Source organism: Callorhinchus milii, unplaced genomic scaffold, assembly GCF_018977255.1.
Source record: "Callorhinchus milii isolate IMCB2004 unplaced genomic scaffold, IMCB_Cmil_1.0 Scaffold2, whole genome shotgun sequence".
NCBI classification, from domain to species: domain Eukaryota; kingdom Metazoa; phylum Chordata; class Chondrichthyes; order Chimaeriformes; family Callorhinchidae; genus Callorhinchus; species Callorhinchus milii.
In genome coordinates, this window is record NW_024704743.1 from 101,355,806 (window position 1) to 101,366,340 (window position 10,535).

Genomic DNA, 10,535 nt, shown 5'->3' on the forward strand with positions numbered 1-10,535 from the left:
TCTTGATCTAACCAGCAGAAATCACCATTGTTTCAGCAGATCTGACAAACAGAAAGTTGTGAGATACAATCAATTGGGAATTAAAGTATTTGGTCACGTCAGTACTTTGAGCTGTTTTCTTTACATTCTTTGGAAATAGCAGCCCAAATACAGAAATATAATTGTGCTCAGGAATTGTGATATAATAATGCCTGCATTTCACACAGCGCCTTATCCCTTCATCAAAAGACTCAAAGTACTTCACAGGATTTTACTTTCAAGTGCAGCAACTGTATATTTTGGATGCAAATGAGGTAGCCAAATTGCACACATCAATGTCCCACACAAAAGATATGAAGTGAATCATCAACTTTATCTGGAGAAATGTTACCCAAGACACTCAGGGAAACTTCCTCCACTTTTTGAATACTGACATGGGATTTTAAACATCCACCTGAACAATATCTCATCGGAAGCATGGCATTTCCAACAATGCTGCACACAACCCAGACATCTCATTGGAGTGTCAGCGTAGATTATATGATCTCCGTGTCCTGATGTCCCCATAACCTATTGACGTGGAGGTAAAAGTGCTATCAAATGAGCCAGGCTAACATATTTGAACTGGTTGATTGCCCATTCAATTACATAGTCTGCTTAAATGCATAGAAGTATCTGGTTCTTAGCATCATACAATTATGGCAGCAATGTTCTTGGTATCAACTAATTTGCTATGATAAAATTTCCAAATGAAGTTAAAATTAAAATTAATTTATTGTAGACAGTTACACAACAACATCAAAACATTTGAAATAAAATTGAATACATATTTGAAGAGGAAGAAAATGGAAGGGTCCTGGGAAAGTTAAAGAGAAGAGAATTGGGATTTGAGTAGATAGCTTATACCAAAAAAGGTTCAATTGCTAGAAAGTAGTCCTTCTGTACACAAATTTCTATTTTTCTATGATTCACAGCATTATTGTACGGATACAGAAACTGTAAAAGTTTGGTTAGAAATCAAGTAACTATTCATTTCTATTAAATATTTAAACATGAATCAACAGTACTCAGTAGGGGTAAAAAGAAATTCAATTTTGGGGAGTTTAATCTACTTTAGAATCATAGAACATTACAACAAAGAAGGCCATTCAGCTCATTGTGTCGTTGCGGGCACTCTGAAAGAGCAATCAATTCGATCCATTTATCTGTCTTTTCTTCGTACCCTGCAAAATATTCCCTTTAGGATATCTGTCCAGTTCCCTCTTGAAATCTAATATGGATCCTGCCTCATCCACTGCTCCTGGCAGAGCGTTTCACATCCGAGCAACAATTTGCATTTATATAACGCCCTTGACGTGGGGTAGCATTTCATAGCGCTGTTTCCGTGCAGTAACGTACAATATAGCCCTCATGTCCAAATCCCTTAATACTCTAGCACCCCACTAACTCTCTAACAATTTTCTGCCTAAAAAAATTGGTTTCTGAAAATTGAAAGGATGTTTGGAATTCAGTGTATGAACTTGTAAAACAGGAAACAGATTTCCACGTGATGGAGTTCTACAGAGGTCAAATCATGGCAGCAGACAGCTTTCAAAAAAATTACTGTAGTGACCACAATCGAGACTACCAAACAGGAAACATTTAATTAGGTATGGAAAGAAACAGGCCTCTTGTAGACTTGTTTAATATAAGTGCATAGTCAAGTTACAATGATTTTGCATTTGACACATGTAAGTGATTTATTCATAACCTGTGAAAACAAGTGTTCATTACAAATAAGAGCATCAGCACATGCCATTAAAGTCAGAGTTATTGCCATATAATCATGTTAAGGATGTGGAAAATATGTGTTATAAGTAGGTGAGCTATATACATATGACTTAGTGTGTGGAAAGACTTCAGAAATGTAGTGGCTGTAGAGACTGATCAGGAAGTACTAAGTAAATAGAGGATATCCCATGCAGTATTATTAATAGATTACTCCATAAGAAAGGGAGACTGGAAGTCTCAGACTGAAAGAGAACTGAACAACTCTGCAGAAAGTTGAGTTAACCTGGGTTCCCCAAATTGTCACTAAAACACAGAGACCTGCACAGTACTAGGATTTCAGGCATTGCTGACCAACTGGATTGGCTTTTGAGCTAAACCATCTAATCAAATTGTATGGGGGAGGTGTCCCCTGATGCAGCTATTAACTAGAATTGCTTCACGAATGGAGTGTCCCAAAATGTGCTCAATGTCTTTGATAATTAATTGTCAAATGGAGTTACACAGAGGTGCAACAACAACTTGTAGTGCCCTTCATGCAGGGTTGTACGCTGAGCAAGGTCAGCTAGGTGAAAAGATTATGCTATCTGACCTGCAAATATGCTCCTTACAATTTCTGTCCTTTATTTTGGAAAACATAATGGGGAAAAATGCAATATATGTTGTGAACTTCCTTCCCCTCCACAAATTTTCTAAAGCAAAAAAAAATCACTGGTGATAATCATGGTATCACGCATCAACCACTCACCCCCACCCACTGTGTGTCATAAGGAGAATATTTTATGGATATTTCATGGCCAGTATTATAACTTAAGTCAAATTGCAAGGCAGTCCATGAACCACTGGTAATTTTGCCTCTCAGTGGGATATTAATGTTACATTTCACCAGCCATAGTACACCCTCTGTATTTACAAGCATTTTATGATATTAGAAAATAATATAAGCTGTGCTGAGGAATATTATTTTATGTACCTTATCTTTTACTTTAAAAAATTCAAATGGTAAGATATAAGAGATATTTGTAGTTTCTGTTTTTAGTTTGAACCTTATAACATTATGTTACTCCAGATGCCACTCAAATATCTCTCCACTTCTCTCAATCCACTAAAAGGGGATGGAATTGTTCATTTCCTTTACAAATGCTCTTTAGCATTCATTCAATCCATGACTGTTTGTGGGACACTCCTATGAGCAGTTGGCTGCCAAGTTTCGCTGACAAAAATATACAGTATATTCTGTGAATCGCTTTGAGATGTCTCAAAGACGTGATAAGACGCTATATCAAATTCTAGGATTATTATTATTGCCTACACAATAATGACATTATTATACTCAAATTTGATATAGCACTCTTTACATCAGGAGAATATCTCAAAACACTTTGTATGATTCACTGTAATGACTGTATACTTTGTTGGCAAATGTTGTAATATTTAATGTTCTGCAATATTAAGGGTAAAGCAAAGAAAATATAATATTATGAAGATGTAAAACATTGAACATTGAGTTCTTTGTCATTTAAAAATAAGTTTTTAACTGAAATATTTTCAGTCTTTACATTCCAAAAAAAGGATGTAAAATCTCCAGATCATACACAGTTTGCCAGATCGGGCAAAGGAAAAAAGCAAAATCTAATGGACCGTATTTAATAATCTAAGCAAATGCTTCCTGATTTAACTGTGAATAGCAAGTCTAGGAGGAATAAAGGAAACCACCACCATGGTCAGTGATGATCTATTAGAATGAGAAGATAAAGAGACAAAAATGATATCAGTAGATATTTCTTCAGTGGCATTGTTACAATCTATGTACCATTTATTTCACTTGTAGACTCAGAAAATTGTAGCATCTTAGAAATTATTCTAAAACAGTTCACAGTTGGGTGCCAGTCTGGCTCAGTTGGTAGCAACCTCATCTCTGAGTCAGAAGGTTGTGGGTTCAAAGTCCCACATCTCACAGGATTTCAATGTCCTGAGGCCTTTGAGCTAACAGTCCAGGCTAACCTTCCATTTCAGTGCTAGGGGAATGCTGAATTACCAGAGGTGCGTTAGACTTTAAAGATCCCATAGCACTATTTGAAAAGAGAAGATATTATTCAGGTCTGATTTGATCCATGTGCCGAGTTACCAATGATGTGAAATATTCTGCTCAGTCGAATGTGTATAAATAGTGACGCTTGTTCATTCAATGAATTCAATGAGACGCCATCCCCCTTGAACAGCACTATATAAATGCAGGTTGTGAATTAAACAGCACCAGACTGAATAGCAGAATAACAAGTTGAATGATATGTGAAATGCTGTTTTTAATTGTAATAATTTGTTGCTGTCACTTTAAAGAAGAAAAATAGTAGAAACATACATTGTCATTTTAAGATTATTTTAAAGATTAAAAAAGGGAATGTACTCTTTAAATTACCACACAAATCATGGTGGCTAATTAATAATAGTAATAATAATCCTTACATTTGATGTAGCAGTTTATCACATAATTGAGATGTCTCAAAGCGCTTCACAGGATATACCGTAAAGTGGTGTGATTCGATGTATTTTGTGGGCAAATTAAGAAGCGGATAATCAAGGTTCTACTTTGATTATACTGATGGTCAAGATTGCCTTAAAGGGGTGGGATTAAATCTCATCTGCAGTGGCTACAAATTGCCTAGCCCAAGAAAAGCTACATTTTACATGCATTTGTAGGAAAATATGTAATATAAGAGGAATAAGAGTTTCAGTATTTAATGAAATTAAGGAAGTCAGCACCCAGATTATAAAATGATGCCAAAATATACAGGACACTTCTGTGAGATGAAATTTCAGCTGGCATACCATATAGTAGTGCCTTCGGCAAATCTTGATTACACTGGGAAATACCATTGGTGTCTGACATTGTCAAAGGCATTATGTATAATGCTGACTGGATTTCAGCCCACAAGACTGAAAATTTTGGACTCAGGGTCATCTGCCTATTCATATCACAAAATAATTCCAGGTTACAAGACAAAAATACTGAGAAAGAAAACAGTATTAAAAAAAACAATGTTTTATTGAACAAGTCTTTCAAATATGTTAATATGGTTACATAGCTTTGAAAACGAAAATGATAATGACTTCAGTATTTATGTTGTTATACCCTCTGTAAGTCACTTATGTGATACTGATATATGACAATGCATCCTCTTCAAATGAATCATTATGACCATCTTCATTTCCTAGTGAAATACTAACAAGTTAATTTAACTTTAAGAAAGGCAGATACAATAGTACAACAATATGTGATTGCGATATCATAAAGTGATATTGGGCTCCACGTCAAATGTGTTTATGTTGCACATGGTTGATCCTTGAACATATAAGGTCTTAAATTCCACCTTGTCTTAGCCTATAAAACCATTTTGTCTTAAAATGAAGATGACACAGAATTGTAGATAATGCTTAAATTCAGCCTTAATTTGGAAACCGTTCTCCACAGCTCTTAAAAAGAAACCAGCTTCCAAATTAAGAATGAATTTAAGAATTTCCCAGAATATGCACAGCAATGTCCCACAAACAGCAATGAAGTGACTGACCCATCTTATCTCAGGGGAATTGTTGATCAGGACACTGGGAGAAACTCCTTATATGGGATGTACCTGAGATGTAAACTATATACATAGTACGTCAAGAATCAACATTGCTCAGAATGTCCTAAGAAATATTATTTGTTTTCACACTAAAATTATTTTCTCTATTATTTAAAATATGTGTTTATCAGCAAAGGATTAAAATTTCAATGATAAGGTCTGAATTAAATTGCATGAGAAAAGAACACAATGGCTTTTGCAAAAGTCTACTGTTCACTTGTAAAAGAGAGGCCTATTTATGATGTTAGATAAGGATAGCAAGACACTATATCATCTACATAAACTGGTATTTCAGACACATATGCATAATCAATTGCCACTTCCTACCAGCTGAGGGTAGTTGGAATCCAAGATCTCACAATTTCTGTGAGCGAATTTGGATAAGGATTCAAAACTTTCATTGAGTACTCTTTGCTAATAATCTCTTAACCTGAGCCTGGGAAGACTAGCTTCCACATAAAATTCTACAAGATGATTTCTTTTGCAAACCTCTGAGGCACTCTGGCCAAGCATGTCCTCCCTACTATCAGTCTATAATTCCTTAGTGCTTTATCTCTCAGAGTTCAGCATAATTGGAAGAGTTAAGGGTACAGTCACTGAAGGTTACAATCCAGATTACATACACCAAACCACCCAACAGCAGCTGGATATCTGTCAAGGTTAATGAACATCTGCCTGAATTGTCAGAAATCAAGTCCTGGATGAGAGCTAACTTTCTTCAGTTGAATGTCAACAAAATCGAGGCTCTCCTGATTGGCTCCCATCAGCGTCTCCACACCTCAAGCACTGACAGCATCACCATCCATGGATGCACACTCCACCTTACTAAGCCAGTCCGGAACCTTGGCGTCTTGCTTGATCCTCAACTATCCTTTCTACCCCACATCTGTGCCATGACTCGTTCCGTCTTCCCCCACCTCCGTAACATCGCCCGGCTCCGCCACTGTCTCACACCGCAGGCCGCCAAAACCCTCATACACATATTCATTGCACCGAGGCTTGACTATGAAAACTCCTTGCCTCCCCAACTCTTCCCTCCATAGGCTGCAGATCATTCAGACCTCTGCAGCCTGTGTCCTCTCCCGCAACAGGCTCCGTGATCCTATTATCCCCATCCTCGCCTGACTCCACTGGCTTCCCATCACACAGAGGATACAGTTCAAGATCCTGGTCCTCACCTTCAGAGCCCTCCATGGTCTTGCTCCCCACTACCTTTGTGACATCCTAACCCCAGACCATCCTGCCTGCTCCCGCTGCTCAGTGGGCTCCAGCCTGCTTCACGTCCCCTGCCTCTCCCACCCACCTTTAGGGGGTGGGCCTTTTGTCACTCTGTCCCCACCTTCTGGATCCCCATGCCGCAGTGCCTCTGACTCGCACCCTCCCTTGCCTCCTTCAAGATCCATCTCATGACCCTCCTCTTCGACCATGCTTTCGATCACCCTACTTCCCACCCTGAGCTCCACCTTCCCCAATCCCGACCCCCATCTCGGGTCCAAAACTCTGACTGTCCAGCTCCATGGGTCATCCTCCCGACGTGAAAGACGCTATACAGTATTAATTTTGTTGTTGTTATTCATCAGGTATCAAAATAATAATAATAATCTTTGCATTTGATATAGTGACTTTTGGGACATTGGGACAGTGTCTCAAAGAGCTTTGGAGGATTTACTGTAAATTGCAGTAATTGTGCATTTTGTATGTGAATGCCACAGCCAAATTGCACAAAGCAATAAACAGCCATGAAGTGAATGACCAATTTTTTTCTGAGGAATTGTAGGCCAGGACACCTTTTCAAATCGTGCCAAGAGGACTTTAATTTCCACCTGAACAGACAAATTTAACTTTGGTTTAACATCTCATTCAAAGGAAGGAACCTCCAACAAACCAAAACACCCTCCCACACACCCCCAACACTGTATTGGAGTGTCATTTTAGACTATATGAGTTCCAAGTCCCAATATGGGGTTTGAAATCACAACCTTCTAACTCTGAGGCCAGAGTGATACAGTCTGAGCTAGGCTGACACCTTGTTGAAGAGATTTGGGCTTGGACAACAGTAATACTAGCTCAAATCATCTGATGTCAATACACAAAACCATGCCTTGAGATCACCAGTTGAATGAATGCCATGCCCGGTAGATTGTCTATCCTGGGAATCAATTTCAAGCGATATGTCTCCTCAAGATAATTTTAGAAGGCAGGCTTGTCTGAATCATTTTACAATGGTGTATTTCATACAAGATTTATTGTGTTGTTTACGTCAATTCAGTGCAGTATAAACAAAGCAGAAAATAGGCAAGCAGTGTATCATCTATAAATACACAGTCACTACACTTAACAGATCCCAACGGATGAATTTCAATGTCCCTCACCTATAAATGCCTTCAGACTAGCATCTTTGTATCTCTGCAACCTTCTCCTACCCCACTCTTCTGCCTACACTCTCCGCTCAGTTAACTTGGGATTGCTGTGTGTCCCCTGCCCTCTCAGCCCCACCATCGATGACTAAGCCTTCAGCTACTATGCTCCTAACTTATGGAAATCCTTCCCTATACCGCTCCATCTTGCCCTGTCTTTAAATCCTACCTAAACCCCTACCCTTCAAATGTGTTTGCAGTCAATGCCCCCTTTTACCAACTCTCTTTACTTGATATCTCACCGCATCATTGTGAAGTTCTCTGAGATTTTATCCAAGGCGAAGGACACTATATAAATGGAAGTTGTTACAAATTGTAAATGGAGAAAAAAAATCAAACTACTTCCTAATCCAATTTAGCATTTAAATTCACAATCATTAAATTATAAAATCCAGCACAAATTATCTGACCATTGATTTGCAGCACATTAATATAGCTATCTATTGTAAAGGTTCACCAACAGACAACATCCGACTATATATTTGAGGGTCACTTTTGTGTCCCATATTGGATAATTTATCACTGTATGTATTCAAAGGGTTACTGGATCACTTATTATTTAACAAATTGTGATACCAGTATGGGTTGCATAGCATATTATATTCAGTTTTCCTAATCTAGAAATTAAAATAATCCTAAAATGTTTTGGCAATACAGCCATTAATTTAGGTGGAAGCCAACTTTACTCCAGCTGATTATTAACTGCTGATAATTGAAGAACAATTGTATACATTATTAGAAATTATCAATCACCTGTTCTTGTTAATTGTCAGCTGTGTTTCGTCCACAAGTATCGAACAACAACAAAATTACATTTGTTAGCATCTTTCACATCGGGAGGACGTCCCAAGGCGCTGGACAATCAATGTTTTGTACCCAAGCTGGGGATCGGGATTTGGGAGCCTGGAGGTAGGTGGGGGAAGAAGGGTAATCGAAAGCACGATCAAAGAGGAGGTTCTTGAGATGGATCTTGAACAAGGCAAGGGAAGGGGCGAGGCGGAGGGACTGTGGGATGGAGTTCCAATGGTGGGGCAGGTGAGGTGGGGGACATGAAGCAGGCCGGAGCCCGTGAGCGGAGGGAGTGGGCAGGATAGTAGGGGGTTAGCAGGTCGCAGAGGTGGGGGGAATGAGGCCATGGAAGGCTTTGAAAATGAGGACCAGGATCTTGAACTGTATCCTCTGTGTGATGGCAAGCCAATGAAGTCAGGCAAGGATGGGTGTGACAGGATCATGGAGCCTGGTGCGGGAGAGGACATGGGCTGCAGAGTTCTGGATGATCTGCAGCCTAGGGAGGGAGGAGTTTGGGAGGCCGACAAGCAAGGGGTTTGCGTAGTCAAGCCTCAATGTTATGAATGCATGTACGAGAGGTTTGGCAGCCTGCAGTGTGAGACAGTGCAAAGGTGGGTGAAGGCAAAGCAGGTCATGGCATAGATGTGGGGTAGAAAGGATAGTTGAGGGTCAAACAAGACCCCAAGGTTCCGGACTGGCTTAGCAAGGTGGAGAGTGTAACCACGGATGGTGATGCTGTCAGCGCCTGAGGTGTGGAGGCGCTGACAGGAGCCAATCAGGAGAGCCTTGGTCTTGTTGACGTTCAACTGAAGAAAGTTAGCTCTGATCCAGGAATTGATGTCTGACAGGTGTCTGTCAGGACAGCAGTGGTCCTGGAGTCAAGGGTGGAGGCAGAGAGGTACAGTGAATAGAGTCAATTCACATTACAGTATTTTCTGTGAATTGCATTGAGACGTCGAGAAGACACGAAAAGCGCTATATCAAATGCAAGGATTCTTCTTATTATTATTATTACCATTTAGCCTGGAGGCCCGTGGCTCAGTGGTTAGAGCACTCCCTTGCAAGTGAGAGACATGGGTTCAATTCCCGGCAAGGCGAAATGTTGGGCAAGTTTCCATGCTCCACATGCCTTTGTTTACCTAGCAGTAACTAGGAACCCATTTGTTAGTCGATTGGCAGATCGATTTTCTGGGAATAAATATCACAACTAAGCGTGAGGGTTTGTGAAAAATGGTTGGAAATCTCCCTTATTAGTTGCTGTAAATTATAAATTGTAATAAATAGATATATCTGAATGGATTTAGTCAGCCTGGCTCAGTTGAAAGCATTCTCACCTGAGTCAGAAGGTTGTGGGTTCAAGCCCCACATAGTGACTTTGAATTCCCATAGTCCAGGCTGACACTCCAATGCAGAGCTGGGGTGGGCGGCGTTTGCATTCTTGAAGGTGCCATCCTTCAGTTGAAAACATTAAAACAAAGTCCCCTCTGCCTGTTGTGCATAAATTGACTACCGCATTCACCTATAAAATACACAATCACTTTATAGTAAACCAGTAAAATATTTTGGGATATCTTCTTGACATGAAAGGTGCTATATCAAATGCAAGGATTCTTCTTATTAATAATATTTCGGCCGGTTGTGAAAAAGACAAATTAATGAGTGGGGGTGGGGGAGAGTAAATTATAGATAAATGCTTAAAATTGCCACTGGCCTCTACTCTCAACAAGCAATGAGTGCACACTATTTTATTATAACAGAATGATAATACACATTTCCAATAGTGTCTGCAATCCTCAGCTCAGAACTATAGGCACTATTTTGTAATCCTCATTCATTGGATCACATAGCTGCGCCTGAAGCAGAAACATATTTCTTACAGTGTCCTGGACAAAGGCACAGGGATTGTTGCCCAACTATAATTTTCCTTCCACTCAGGATTTTGATAACGTGTAAAACAACT